This window comes from Panthera uncia, chromosome B4 (assembly GCF_023721935.1).
Source record: "Panthera uncia isolate 11264 chromosome B4, Puncia_PCG_1.0, whole genome shotgun sequence".
In the NCBI taxonomy this organism is placed as follows: domain Eukaryota; kingdom Metazoa; phylum Chordata; class Mammalia; order Carnivora; family Felidae; genus Panthera; species Panthera uncia.
The window spans coordinates 108,017,711-108,034,215 of NC_064809.1; positions in this window are offsets into that span (position 1 = coordinate 108,017,711).

Here is a 16,505-nt window from a genome sequence, read left to right on the forward strand (position 1 = left end):
TTGGGTAGATACCAAGGGGCACAATTGATGGATTACTTGGTAAAATATGTTTAATGTTATAAGAAACCATCATGCTGTCTTCCAAACTGGCTGTTCCATTTTGCATTCCCACCAATGATGAATGAGAGTTCCTACTGAGCCACATTCTCACCAGTATTTGGTGTTGTCAGTGTTCTGGATTTTAGCCATTCTAATAGGTATATGGTGGTATCTCATTGTTGTCTTAATTTGTATTCCTCTGATGACATATGATTGGAACATCTTTTCATATGCTTATTTACCATCTTTATATCTTCTTTGGTAAGGTGTCTGTTCATGTCTTGGGCCCTTTTTGGATAGTAACTCTTTCTCAGATGTGTCTTTTGCAAATATTTGCCCTCTGTGGCTTGTCTTCTCATTCTCTTGACATTGCATTTCACAGAGCAGAAGTTTTTATTTTTTAAAAAATGTTTATTTGTTTATTTTAAGAGAGAGAGAGAGAGGGAGGGAGAGGCAGAGAGAGAGGGAGAGAGAGAATCCCAAGCAGGCTTCATGCTGGCAGTGCAGAGCCTGACATGGGGCTCGAACTCACGAACTGTGAGATCATGACCTGAGCTGAAAACAAGAGCCAGATGCTTAACTGACTAAGCCACGCAGGCACCATTGGAAGTTTTTAATTTTTTAAAAATTTCTTTTTAATGTTTATTCATTTTTGAGAGAGGCAGAGAGAGAGAGAGAGAGAGAGAGAGAGAAAGCACGTGCGTGCGTGCAAGCACATGCGTGGGGGGAGGGGCAGGAGAGAGGGAGACAGAGGATCTGAAGCAGAGAGCCTGATGTGGGTCTCAAACTCAGGAACCATGAAATCATCACCTGAGACGAAGTCAGACACTTGACTGACTGAGCCACCCAAGCATGCCTGGACATTTTTAATTTTCATGACATCTAGCTTACTAATTATTACTTTCATGGATCATACCTTTGGCGTTGTATTTTAAAAAATCATCACTATACCCAAGATCATCTAGGTTTTTTCCTATGTTATTTTCCAGAAGCCTTATAATTTTCGTGCTTTACATTTAGGTCTGTGGTCCATTTTGAGTTAACTTTTGTGAAGGGTTTAAGATCCACATCTTGATTCATTTTTGCATGTGGATGATGAGTTATTCTGGCAACATTTGTTAGAAAAACAATCTTTAATCCATTGAACTGCCTTTGCTCCTTTGTCAAAGATCAGTTAGCTATATTTACGTGGGTCTATTTCTGGGCTCTCCATTCTGTTTCACTGACCTGATTTGTCTATTTTTTTTTACCAGTATCACATTGTCTTTATTACACTAACTGTAGTGAATTCTGAAGTCGGGTACTGCCAGTCTTCCCATTTTGTTCTTCTCCTTCAATATTGAATTGGTTATTCTGGGCCCTGTGCCTTTCCATATAAACTTTGAATCAGTTTGTCCATATCTACAAAATAACTTGTGGGGATTTTATTGGATTGCATTGAGTCAAGTCAAATCAAGAACCGACATCTTGATAACAATATTGAGTGTTCCTATATATGAACATGGAATACCTCTCCTTATTTAGTTTTTTTATTTCTTTCATCAGAGTTTTACATGCATTTTACACATGCATTGTTAGATTTATACCTAAGTATTTAATTTAGGGGTGGCTAATATAAATGTTATTGTGTTTTTATTGTCAAACTCTACCTGTTCATTGCTAGTGTATAGAAAAGTGATCAATTTTTGTATATCAGCCTGGTGCCAAAGATTGAACATTTGTGTCTCCTCAAAGTTCATATGTAAAGATCTAACTTCCACAGTGATTGGAATTAGGAGGCAGGGCCTTTGGAGGTGCTTAGATCATGATAATGGAGCCATAATGAAAGGGATTAGTATTCTTATAAGAGAGACCACAGAGACCTTCCTTGTACCTTCTAACGACAGAAGGAGAAGATGGCCATCTACCAGCCAGGAAGTGGACCCTCACCAGCCACTGAATCCGTTGGTGCTTTGATCTTGGACTTCCCAGCCTCTAGAACTATGAGAAATAAATCTCTGTTGTATATTAGCTATCTAGTCTGTGGTATTTTGTTATAGCAGCTGCAACAGACTAAGATGTGTTTTATCCTGTAATTTTGTTATAATAGCTTACTAGTTCCAGGAGGCTAGTTTGCTTTTGGAAATTGACATGATCTACATAAGCCCATTAAGAAAATAATAATAAATTAGAACTAATGTTTAATGAGTGTCTACTATATGCATGGTGGTGTTCTAGGCACTAGGGAATATTTGATTAATAAAAATATACAAGTTCTCTACCCTCATGGTGCTTACCTTCTGGTGGAGAAGATAGATACATAAATAAACCTGTGATGTCTGGTAGTGATAAGTGTCATGAGGAGAAAAAAGCAGGGAAGGGAATGGATAAGGAAGCAGGTATTCCCTTTTAGATAGTTGGGCCAGAGTTGGCCATCAAAGTATCTGGGAAAGAGCATTCCAGGAGAAGGGAAGAGCAAGATCGAATAGTCTCACAGGAGAATATACTTTTATTGCTCTAGAAAAAATAAGGGACTGAAACAGAGTGAGCTAAGGCAGAGATGGGGTGGGGTGGGGTAGAATTGACTGGAGGAAATTACATTAGAGTCCGTCAGAACCATCTGAAGGGTCCTGACTTTTTGATGATAAAATTGTAGTACATGGTAAGAACTTCCATTGTCATACTTAGTATAATAGGAAGTCATTGGAAAGTTGAGAGCAAAAGAATGCTTTTATATAGTTTGCTATGTGAGGGTTTTACTCCATTCATAATATCCACTGAATTTACATTGGCATGGAAAAATCTATGACTAGAGTATACTATGCAATATATACTATGACACAGATTTAACAATAAGAAATAAAACGACTAAAGATATGACCATGGGTTGAATGGGCCAGGTTAAAAACACTGCGGACAAAGTAAATTAGAAGATATTTTGGAAAATATGACGTGAAGATAGAAAAGCCGTAGGAATTGGAAACTCAAAGCTACTTAGAGCCACTTGGTTAAATTTTGGTTTTCAGCTATCATTTAACAAGAACTTATTATGTGCTCAGCACTTGCTCACATCCTGGACATATCTAATTAGGGAGGAATTGTTGGCCTTATTTTATATATAGATTAATTTACGTAACGAAGGAGTATTATTAGCTGTTTTAAAGATGATGAGACAGGCTCAGGAGGTAAGGAACTTGATCAAGGTCACATAATTGTTAAGTGGCAGAGCCAACATTTTAATTGAGTTTTTTTTCTGATTCTAAAATCCATGTTCTTTATTACCGTGAATCATCTTAAAAATTTATTTATAAATCACCTCTTCCCCATGAAACCTCCAAATTTTGCCTTCAAAATGCAATTACCCTTAACCCAGGCATCTCACCCAAATCTCTTGTCCTTTCATGTAGCTGCTGTGTCCAGCACCTTTGCTGCGCCTATCATGTGGTCTGTATTACCTTTGTCTGTGGCCATCTCTCAGGCCAGAGAACTCAGTGTCCTCCCCATTGTCTCCTAAGCATTTGGAGAGAAGGTTTGATGATGAAACTAGCCCTGTGGAAGGGACCTGTCTGTATGGAGGTTTATTTCTCTCCATGATGTTGTGAGTCTCATATGAGCAGGCACATTATTTCATTTCAGGTAGATAGGGTTGACCTGAAGATCCAGTAAAGGGAAGGAAAAACGGAGGACAGATACAGTTACTACAAAATCAGGATTCTTCTTACAATTCTTCGTACAATCCTTTTGTGCTAATAGTCTATATGCTATTCAGTTTCATTTTTCTCTTGGCTATTATCTCTCAATCTGTCCCTTCATCACTGACTAATCTATTAGTAACTTTTTTCCCCTTTTTTAATGCAGATGTTGACACTTTATTCACCCTTTCTTCTAATAATTTTCCAACAACCATAATTGACTTTTATGGTTATAGTTCATTTAATATCCCAGTTCCATTTCCTTGACCTTTACATTAATAATCTTCACTTCTAACAATTCACATGTCTGTCTACAGCTCTAATATTTTAAACCCTGAGATTTCTCTCTCTGAATGAGCACTCTGCCTCTTTTACTTCCTCAATTTCAGTAAGTTTGATTTTTGCTTTTGTTGTGATCTTCCCTATTCTCAATTTTTTAACTTCAGTTTATTAATCTAAGTTTATTACTCTAAGCTTCATTCCCTGCTTATTGCTTTTCAACAAGAAGGTATGCCCCTGTTTCTTGATATTGTAAACATCCTCCAAGTTTGTTGGATCACACCATATCTCATTCTACTCTAATGCCCCAAGATTTCTGAATTTATCACTATTTTTCACATTTATAGCATTTTATTACTCTCTGGGATTGTGGTTCAGCGCTGCATTTAGGGTTATAATCATATTTTCCTCTTGGATCAAAGACTGGATTTTCCCTTGGTCTGTACTCTCTATAGGCATCTAGATAAATATCTTCCATGAAATTGTTCAATCTTGAATAGGCAAAGTTGTTAGTGATTCCACACATCCCCATGTATATGATCTAGGTACCTCCCTATACAGGCAGAATCCCAAGGTTCATCATGTCAAGTATATAATCATCAACCCTCTTCATTCTTTTACTCTCTTAACTTGTTTGTGGAGTTTATACATCAATGCCAAAATCTTGATGACCCTACCGATTCACATTGTCTAATTCCATTCCAAGATTTTTAAATAATGTTAAAGAAAATTGCATAATTATGTTGGTTAGCCTCCATTAGAATTTTTCATTTTTCAGCTTCAATGAGATAAGCAATTCTTTGAGTCATTCTTAGTCAATTCCTTACACATTCATTTTAATAACTATTCCAATAAGGAAGGAAGGAAGGAAGGAAGAAAAAGAAGAAAAAAGAAAACCCTTATAGTTCTTTTCAAGCCTCTGATTAAAATAATAATAATAATAATAATAATAATAATAATAGTAACCTAGCGGGGCACCTGGGTGACTCAGTTGGTTAAGCATCTGACTCTTGATTTCGGCTCAGGTCACAATCCCAAGGCTCTGCCCTGAGTGTGGAGCCTGCTTGGGATTCTCTATGCCCCACCCCTTCTGCCCATCTTCCCCTTCGTACTCTCTCTCTCTCTCTCTCTCTCTCTCTCTCTCAAATAAAAAAAAATTAAATTAAACTAACATAGTTCTATGGAACCTAGAATTTGTATGTCTTATAAGAACATCTTCAATTTCACTATCTATTCTTTCTAACATAGTATTCTTTTATCATCTTTCTCTCTCCCTTCTGTATCAGCTAAAGTTGTTTGACTAGGGTGACACAAATGGAGTCTCCTAAGGAAAAATAGAAAATTACCAGAAGGATATTGTCATATCATATGCCAGAACATAGTGTCAAAAGGAAGCTTAGAAATGTGGATTTGGAAATTTGTGAGAACCAAGGAAGCCCTGGAGGGAAGAATGGCAAAAATAGTTTGGTGTTCCAGGCCTGACCTCTGGGATGAATCCAGATGTTTCTAGTCTCTTGTTACTCTGCCAACTATTAAACTCCTGGGAAGAGAACATCCAAGTGGCTTGGCTTGGATTACAGAAGTTGTTTCTTGGCTAAGTGGAAGTAGGACCTTGAATTACACATCCATCTGACTGTAACCAGTGGAGAAGCAATACTTTCCCCAAAGGGAATTGGGATGCTATGAGGAAGGGAAGAGTGAATGCTAAACCATTAAAACACAACAGAAATCCACTATTCTTCCTTTCTCTGAGAAATAATTGGTTCTACATTTCCCAATTCTCCCACTGGGTTCTGATTCAATCCCTTGTAGGATTTAGTCATAACCTTCTTCTCCAATATACTCATTCTAATACTGGGTCCTCTTTTTATCTGTTGAAAACCATTATATGTGCACTTCCTCCAAATTTTAGATTTCAGAGTAATCTTTGTCTTTTTTCCTCTGAATTATCAACCATCATCAAACTAACTGATGTTAAAGTTTTATTGATATTATGTGAAAAATAGCTCTCCAATTAAGTTTCTTTCTCTTTGCCTCACCTGAAACTATCATAGACTATTATAATAATATAATATTTTTTTCCTTTTTTAAAGTTTTTTTCCTAAGTTCTTATTTATATTATAGTTATTTAACATATAGTAAAATTGGTTTCCGGTGTAGAATTTAGTGATTCAACACTTGCATGTAACACCCAGGGCTCATCACAACAAGTGCCCTCCTTAATACCTATCACCCATTTATCCCATCGTCTGCTTGCCTCCTTCCACTAACCCTCAGCTTTTTCTGTATCACTAAGAGACTCTTTTGGTTTGTTTCCCTTTCTCTTTGTTTTTTACCTTCTGCTATGTTCATCTGTTTTGTTTCTTAAATTCCACATGAGTGAAATCATATGTTATTTGTCCTTCTCTGATTTTGCTTAGCATAATATACTCTAGGTTCAACATGCCATTACAAATGACAAGATTTCATTCTTTTTGATGGCTGAGTAATATTCAATTGTGTGTATGTATGTATATATAGATGTATATATGTATATGTATGTATTCATTCATAAGTCAATGGACATTTGGGCTCTTTCCATAATTTGGCCATTGTTGATAATGCTGCTATAAACATCAGGGTGCATGTACCCCTTTGAATCTGTATTTTTTTAATCATTCAGGTAAATACCCAGTAGTGCAATTGCTGGGTCATAGGGTAGTTCTATTTTTAACATTTTGAGGAATCTCCATACTATTTTCCAGAGTGGCTGAACCAGTTTGCATTCCCCTAGGCAGTATAAGAGTGTTCCCTTTCTCTGTATTCCTGCCAACATCTGTTATTTCCTGTGTTGTTAATTTTAGCCATTCTGACAGGTGTAAGGTGGTATCTCATTGTGGTTTTGATTTCTATTTCCCTAAGGTTAAGTGATGTTGAGCATCTTTTCATGTGCCTGTTAGCCATTTGTATGTCTTTTTTTGAGAAATGTCTATGTCTTCTGCCCATTTCTTAACTGGATTATTTGGGGGGGGGGGGATGTTGACTTTGATAAGTTCTTTCTAGATTTTGGATACTAACCCTTTATCAGATATGTCATTTGCAAATATCTTCTCAAATTCCATAGGCTGAGTTTTAGTTTTTTTGATTGTTTCCTTTGTTGTGCAAAAGGTTTTTAACTTGAAGTCCAAATAGTTCATTTTTTCTTTGTTTCCCTTGCCTCTGGCAACATGTCTAGTCAGAAGTTGTTACAGCTGAGGTCAAAGAGGTTACTGCCTGTGTTCTCCTCTAGGATTTTGACGGTTTCCTGTCTCACATTTAGGTCTATCATCCATTTTGAATTTATTTTTGCGTATGGAGTAGAAAGTGGTCCAGTTTCATTTTTCTGTATGTTGCTGTCCAGTTTTCCCAACATGATTTTTTGAAGAGACTTTTTTCCATTGGATATTCTTCCCTGGTTTGTTGAAGATTAGTTGACCATATAGTAGTGGGTCCATTTCTGGGTTTTCTATTCTGTTGCATTTATCGGTGTGATTTCCTTTGGCCAATACCATACTGTCTTGATCACTATGGCTTTGTAACATAGCTTGAAGTTTGGAACGGTGATGCCTCTCTGCTTTTCTTATTCAAGATTGCTTTGGCTATTCAGAGTCTTTTGGGGTTCTATACAAATTTTAGGATTGTTTGCCCAGATCTGTGAAATATTCTGGTGGTATTTTGATAGGTATTTCATTAATTGTGGAGATTGCTTTGGGTAGTATAGACATTTTAACAATATTTGTTCTTCCAATCCATGAGCATGGTATGTTTTTCCATTTCTTTGTGTCCTCTTCAATTTCCTTCATAAATGTTCCATAGTTTTCAGAGTACAGATCTTTCACCTCTTTGGTTAGGTTTATTTCTAGGTATCTTGCTAATTTTGAGCATTTGTAAATGGGATCAATTTTCTTGATTTCTCTTCCTGTGCTTTATTATTGAATGAATATAGAAATGCAACAGATTTCTGTATGTTGATTTTGTATCCTGAAACTTTACTGAATTTGTGTATCAGTTCTAGCAATTTTTTGGTGGGGTCTTTCAGGTTTTCTACATAGAGTATCATGTCATCTGTGAAGAGTGAAAGTTTGACTTCTTCCTTGCCAATCTAGATGCCTTTTATTTCTTTTTGTTGAGGATAGGATTTCCAGTGCCATGTTAAATAACAGTGGCAAGGGTAGACAAGCTCTCAGTTTTTTCCCATTGAGGGGGATATTAGCTGTGGATGTTTCATATATCCCCTTTATGATGTTGAAGTATGTTCTCTCTATCCCTACTTTGTTGAGGGTTTTCAATCAAGGATGGATGCTGTGTTTTGTCAAATGCTTTTTCTGCATCTATTGAGTGGATCATATGGTTGTAATCATTTCTTTTATTAATGTGGTATATCAAGTTGATTGACTTGAGAATATTGAACCACCCTCACAACTCAGGAATAAATCCCACTTGATTATGGTGAATGATTCTTTTAAAAAAATTTTTTTTCAACGTTCATTTATTTTTGAGAGGAAGAGACAGAGTGTGAGTGGGAAAGGGGCAGAAAGAGAGAGGGAGACCAGAACCTGAAGCAGGCTCCAGGCTCTGAGCTGTCAGCACAGAACCTGATGCAGGGCTCAAACTCACAAGCCATGAGATCATGACCTGAGCTAAAGTCAGACACTTAACCAACTGATCCACCCAGGCAACCCTGAATGATTCTTTTATGTACTGTTGGATTCAATTTGCTAGTATTTTGTTGAGAACTTTTGTATCCATGTTCATCAGGGATATTGGCCTGTAGTTCTCTTTTTAGAGGGGTCTTTGGTTTTAGAATCAAAGTAGTGCTGACCTCATAGAATGAGTTTGGTAGTTTTCTTTCCATTTATACTTTTTGGAATAGTTTGAGAAGAATAGGTATAAATTCTTCATGAAATGTTTGGTAGAATTCCCCTGGGAAGCCATCTGGCCCTAGACTCCTGTTTGTTGGGAGATTTTTGATTACTGATTCAATTTTTTTGCTGGTTATCAGTCTATTAAAGTTTTCTATTTCTTCCTATTGTAGTTTTGGTAGTTTATATATTTTTACAAGTTTTTTCCATTTATTTTAGATTGCCCAATTGGTTGGCATGTAATTTTCTATAGTATTCTTTTATAATTATTTGTATTTCTGTGGTGCTGGTTGTGATCTCTCCTCTTTCATTCATGATTTTATTTATTTGGGTACTTTTTATTTTCTTTTTGATATGTCTGACTGGAGTTTGTCAATTTTATTAATTATTTCGAAGAACCAGCTCCTAGTGTCATTGATCTGTTCTGATTTTTTGTTTGTTTGCTTGTTTCTTTCTATATCACTAATTTCTGCTCTAATCTTTATTATTTTCCTTCTTCTGCTGGCTTTAGGCTTCATTTATTATTCTTTTTCTAGCTCCTTTAAATGTAGCGTTAGGTTGTGTAATTGAGATTTTTTTCTTGCCTCTTGAGGTAGAACTGTATTGCTATATACTGCTCTTATGACTGCTTTTGCTGCTTCCCGAAGGTTTTGGACTGTTTTGTTTTTATTTTCATTTGCTTTCATGTATTTTTTAAATTTCTTCTTTAATTTCCTGGTTGATCCATTCATTATTTAGTAGGATGTTCTTTAGCCTCCATGTATTAATGGTCTTTTCAAATTTGTTTTTGTGGTTACTTCAAATTTCATAGCATTGTGATGAGAAAATATGCATGTTATGATCTCAATCATTTTGTACTTGTTGAGAGCTCATTTGTAAACCAGTATGTTATCTGTTCTGGAGAATGTTCCATGTGCACTCGAAAAGAATGTGTTTTCTGCTGTTTTCATATGAAATTTTCTGAATATATCTGTTAAGTCCATCTGGTCCAACGTGTCATTCAAAGCCATTGCTTCCTTGTTGAGTTGTTCTTCTGCTTAGATGATCTGTACATGGCTGTAAGTGGGGTGTTAAAGTCCCCTACTATTATTGTATTATTATCAGTGAATTTAAGTTTGTTTTTTTTATTAAAAAATTTTTTTTTCATTTACATCCAAATTAGCATATAATACAACAATGATTTCAGTCTTTAAGTGTTATTAATTGATTTATATATTTGGGTGCTTCCAAGTTGGTAGTGTAAATATTTACAATTGTTCGATCTTCTTGTTGGATAAACCCCTTTATTATGGTCTATGTCCTTCCTCCTCTCTTATTAGAGTCTCAAATTACAGGTTTAAAATCTAGTTTGTCTGACTTAAGTATGGCTACTCTGGCTTTCTTTTGACATCCATTAAAATGATAAATGTTCTCCATCCCCTCACTTTCAATCTGCAGCTGTCTTTAGGTATAAAATAAGTCTTTTGTAAGAAGTATATAGATGGGGTCTTATTTTTTTAACCCATTTTGACACCCTATGTCTTTTGATTAGAGCATTTAGTCCATTTATATTCACAATGATTATTGATAGATATAAATTTAATGCCACTGTATTACTTGTAAAGCCATTGTTTCTGGAGATTTTCTCTGTTCCTTTTTATTCTTTGTTGCTTTTTGGTCTTTATTCCCAAAGACATCACTTTCATATTTCTGCAGGGCTGCTTTAGTAGTCATGAACTCCTTTAGTTTTTGTTTATCTAGAATACTCTTTATCTCTCCTTCAATTATGAACATCAGTTTTGCTGGATAAAGTATTCTTTGCTTCATATTTTCCACATTCAGCATGTTGAATATATTATGCCAAGTTTCTGGCCTGTCAAGTTTCTGTGAAGAGATCTACTGCTAACCTTATTTGTCTTCCCTTGTAAGTTAGGGATTTCTTTTTTCTTACTACTTTCAGGACTTTTTCATTTCTGTATTTTGCAGATTTATACTATGATATATCTTGGTATTGGCCTGCTTTTGTTGAATTTGATGGGAATTCTCTGTGCCTTCTGGATTTGGATGTCTGTTTTCTTTCCCAGATTAGGGAAGTTTTCAGCTATGATTTGCTCAAATAAACCCTCTGCACCATTTTCCCTCTCTTCTTCTGGAACTTCTAAGATAAATGTTATTACACTTTATGGAGTCACTGAGTTCCTTAAGTCTACCTTCATGATCCAATATTTTTCTTTCCGACTTCTTTTCAGCTTCATTATTTTCCATAATTTTATCTTCTATATCACTTATTCGTTCTGCTGTTTGTTCCATCCCTGTGGTCATTACAACCAACCAGTTTTGCATCTTGCTTATAGCGTTTATTTGGCCTTTTTTTTTTTGGTCTTTTGTCTCTGCAGTAAGGGACTCCCTGGTGTCTTTTATGCTTTTCTCTAGCCCAGCTAGTGTTCTTATGATTATTGTCTTAAATTCTGGTTCAGGCATATTATTTATATCTGTTTCGATTAGGTCCATGGCCATGACCTTTCCTTGTTCTTTCTTTTGGAATGAATTCTTTAGGCTTGCATTTTGTTTAGGTCTCTTCTGTGTGTAGGAAAGCCTGTTATGTTTCCTGTTCCTGAGAGTAATGGCTTTATAAAGAAGAGGTCATATACTGTCCAGGGCCTGGTGCTTCAGGAAGCATTTCTGGTGTATGCTACACGCACTCTGCTGTTATGTTTTGGCTACTCTTTCACACTGGTCAGTCCTCTGCAGAGTTCTCCTTGCCTGTAGTGGGAAGGGTTTGGACGTTGTTCACTGTGTGGCAAGTTTTAACTAGGTGTGTTTTGGTCAGCTTGTTAAAAGAGGCTAGATCCTATTGTGACTAAAGCTGAAGCTTTGCCACTTTCTATGGTTTGTAGACTTGGTGCATGTTGGGGTGGGTGTTGCTGGTCTTTTGGGGGAGGAGCCCTGCTACTCTGGCTCTCAGGCATATTTGCCCTAGTAGAAAAGTACCTATAGAGCACAAGAGGGTGGGGCTTGGTGTAAGTGGCTCCAGCCTCCAGTGAGGGTGCTGTATTGCTCACTGGAGTCTCCTCATGCTGCTGGGCAGGGGAGGGTGGGAGTGGGAAGGAAATGGTATCAGCTCATTCTCTAGTCTCTGGAGGAGGCAGTTTGTACCTGCTGCTGTTCAGGAAGCCCTCACAGAAGAGCAAACATTTTGTGATCCTGGCCTCCCCCAAATCCCTGCCTTCACCCTGTGTCCAGGCTGTCTGCCCACATGGCAATGTGGTGCTTTTGTGTTTTATCTCAGGTGCACCGACTGGTTTCAAAACTCCATGTTTTAGGGACCTGGTGCAGCATGGACCCACACTGATCCTTTGGGAGAGGGTCTCACCATGCTATGGCTGGTGTTGGTTTGTCCCAGAAGGTCAGTCACATGACTGTGCAGGGGCTTGAAGTTCATGGTAAAGTGCAGCAAAGAGACGGCATCTGAGCTAGCTGCCCTCAGCAGCTCCTACACTAATAAATCGCAGCAAAATGGTGTCCCCCAGCAATTTTGTCCCCAAAGGGTCAGTGCCACCTCTCCCACTCCAGGAAGAGGAATTGTCTCTCTCAGTGTGACCCAGAAGATCCTCAGACCATGCTGTCCATTCCTGGGCCTCTGCCCTCCTTCTTCACAGGATCACCACTACACCTGCCAGGCAGCATCCCAGCAATGATTTGGACTTCTAAAACTTCAGTCTTTGAGCTCTGCTGCTTGTAAGAACTTGTGATAATCAGCCCCTCTCATTTCCCCAGTCATTGGTTTTGGGGACATGTTTTTCTTGTGCAGTCCCCTGCATGCTGCTCTCTCCCTCACTCTCTCTCCTGTCTGTCATCAGGGTTCCCTCCCCTCCAGAGCACTCGTGATTCTTTTTTTTTTTAATTTTTTTTAACGTTTATTTATTATTGAGAGACAGAGAGACACAGAGCATGAGCAGGGGAAGGGTAGAGAGAGGGGGAGACACAGAATCTGAAATAGGCTCCAGGCTCTGAGCCGTCAGCACAGAGCCTGACGCAGGGCTCGAACTCACAAACTGTGAGATCATGACCTGAACCGAAGTTGGTCACCCAACCAACTGAGCCACCCAGGTGCCCCTCGTGATTCTTTTCTCCCACAAATCATGTCTCCACACCTCTTACCTTCTACCTTTTCTCCCTCTAGTTGTGCAATTTGTTCTCTCAGTCCTCAGATCAATTTATTGTGTGTTCCAAATGATGTGATATTTATCTAGTTCTTTTCAAGGGATAAGGCAAGCATAGAGTCCACCTACTACTCCATCATCTTAATTCTCTCTACCAGAATCTTTTATAGGCACTGAAAACACAGAAATAAGCAAGCTGACAGAAGTTTCACCTCTTGAGAGCTTATATTCTAGGGTGGGGGCAAAACAAAAACTAACCACTAATAAAATGGTAAGGTGTAGACTGATATAAAGTATTATGGAGATAAATAAATTGTGGCAAAAGTGCTAAGGAGTGCTAGGAAACACTGGAATGTAAAATAGGGTGGGCAGGGAAAGTCTCACTAAAAAAGTGAAATTTGAGCAAAGATTTAAAAGAAGTAAGAAAATAGGTGTTTATCTGGAGGGAAAGTAAGACAGGAATGTATGTATCATGTTAAGTGACATTCTGTTATTGAAGAGCAAGTACACCAACATGGTGGGACAGGAGCCAAGAGGGGATGAGAGTGTGCAAATTAAAATAAAAGCCAGATCATACAAGGCTTTGTAAGCCATAAATCATTGACTCTGAGTAGACAGTTTGGGCAGAGAATTGCTGACTCCCCCAACTCCACCCCTTTCTCTCTCTCCAGTTAATATGTGTGTGGTTTCATTTTTTTTTAAATCAAAGTGTAGTTGACACACAATGTTACATTAGTTTCAGGTGTACAATTTAGTAATTCAGTAAGTCTGTACATTATGCTATGCTCACCACAGGTGTAGCTACCATCTGTCACCATAGAACACTATTACGATTCCATCAACTATCTTCCCTATGCTTTGCCTGTCATCTCCGTGACTTATTAATACTTCCCTTTCTAAAAGATCATTCTGGTTGCTGGACTGAGAACAGAGTTTTGGGAAACATTTATCACACAATATAATTATAAATTGTTTATTCATCTTTAGGATCTCTTCTCCCTCTGAAAGCAAAAAATATATGTTGTTTATCTTACTATATTTGTGACTTGTAAGTGTTTGAGAGACTTAATGTGTAATCATATATTTGCTGCATTAGTTCCATTTCCTTCATCAGGCATAAGAGAAATGTTTATATTCAATTCAGTCTGAAAAGATTACATTACATTTAATTACATAGAAAAGCAACACTAAACTGATAAAGGCAATAGAATGTGGAAAGGGAAAAAGAGAAGAGAATTAAATAAACCTATGCATAGGTAAATAAACATAGGGTGCAGTTTAAAATAAAGAACAATTTGTTTTTAGATTTTTAAATGGATTAAGAGCTAATGGAATGCAGAATTATAGCTTAACCAAATATATTAAACATCTAAAATGACACTGTGTAAACTATAATGGTATATGTCTCCAGTAAAATCAAAGTATTGGTGAAATGTTGGAACGTTAGTCATTTCCACATGGCTGTGTAACGGCAGCATAGACAAATCATCAGATAAATATCCCATAGTTAAATAAACTTATCCCCTGAATCTAAGTCAAATTATGTATTTGATGCATGTGTATTACTTCCAAATACAAATTTGCAACTTCATTCAGTTTTCAGGCAATTCCTAGGTTTCCCTGAATGTATTCTTTTGCACCATCATTTGTCTGGTATTTGAAAGGCTGTATTCACAAGTTCAGCTAGAAAATGTTTATAAGCCCTATGGTGCCAGGCATTGGCAAATGTCCTCTCTGGACATGTGCTGAAGGGAACAAGCCATATAACTGCTTCCCTCCCACATAATCCCTGTGGCTCATTGAAATTGGATGACCTTCCTGGGAACTCTTTACTGTGGCCTCCCTGGGTGCCAAAAGCCCAAGAAAGCTTGCTGGGTTGTTCTCATTCAAATACTGAGCTTGCTGGGTTTTCATTCAGGCATCTTTAGACACACTTCCTTCTTGCTCAGCGACACTGCTAATTGGCACGGGAAACATCCCAGCTTTGTCTATTTTCTATAGAAGTTGGAAATACTTCTAACTCACTGTGCTGGCAGAATTATATTTTCAATGGTATGAATGCCGCAGATATTTCAATGATAACTTTGGAGATAAAATAAAACACATAATACAGTTAGTTACTCTTAAACAGCCTCATGCCACAGAATAAGTGGTTACAAGCAAGAGTCCTCCAAAATCAGGAGCTAAAAAAAATGTGTGCTTGGGATATAGTTATTTAAATTTGATAAAAAACCGCACAGAGTGACTTTGTGTTGCTTTGCTCTTTACCTTAATTGTGCCATTTGCACAATTATACATTTAATCTGTTTGCCTCTAGTTATAAATAAGAGACTGCTGTGGTCAGTTTCCAAGGACTATTTTTCCATCAGTTCAAGAAAGCATGTTACATTTCCAAGAGTGAAGAAAATTGTCCTTGTATTTTTCATTGGCTAAGAGCCTATGTCTCCCATATATATATAAAGGAGCAAAATAAAAACAAAAACCTCTCTAATCTGTATTTTAGTTCTTGCCTGCTTGTAATGGACTTGTATACAGTGACAGGCAGAAAAGAGATATAATTAGTGGTGAGAGCACTTGTTGAAATTACTGAAACCTTTTTTAAGCCAGTCTTAACATTTTGTAAGTTTATGTCAAATTGCCGAAAGCTATTTTAAATTCTTTGCATATGTAAATATGTATATATGTCTTCTTTGAAATTCAAGTAGATGCAAGAAGGTTTTGTCAAGTCTTTTGAGGATAATGATGCTCTTTAGTTGTGAAATTCACATTAAATATATTGATATGAGCAAGGCCCACTCAAAAATATCGTTAAATAGATTATTAATGTTTTATTCTGTGTTTTTAATTCCATATTGTGAGGTTTTGGAATATTCACTAAGAATAAGATATCAATTCATTACATCACTGTTCTTGTGTTTAAAAGATCATGACAGGATAACTGACCAGGTTGCCAGTCATGTACAGGAAAATCCAGTCATTTCTAGTTTTTGCTTTATGTATAAAAAGTTCATTCATGGTGCCCTGTTTCCAGTGCTGGAAGGTATTTGATTCATTGAAATTCTGTGTGCCCACAAAATGTCCGGAACTGTAATAAATACTTGAATGGACAAAAAAGAAGTCTCCTGGAGAACTTTTGTTTAGGTCCTCTTTGAATTATGATTTCTAACTCTTGCCAAGTTGTGTGGTTGAAATCAGCTTTTGAATGGTTTCAAAGGATAATATTTTATGCCTCCCAAAATTAAAGATTCATTAGTTTGTGAAACAAAACTAAAAACAATTTTCAAGATCACAGTAAGTCAAAAGGTTGATGCTTGAGAAGGAACAAAATGATAGCTAAAATAGAGTTGACAGTTCTAGAAATAGAGCCAAAGTACACATAGGAATTTAGTGTGTGGCAATGCTGTTATTTCAAAGCAGTGTGGAAAGATCAGTTATTTAATAGACAATGTTGAGGCAGCCATCTAGCCATTTGGAAGAAGATCAAGTTGGATCTC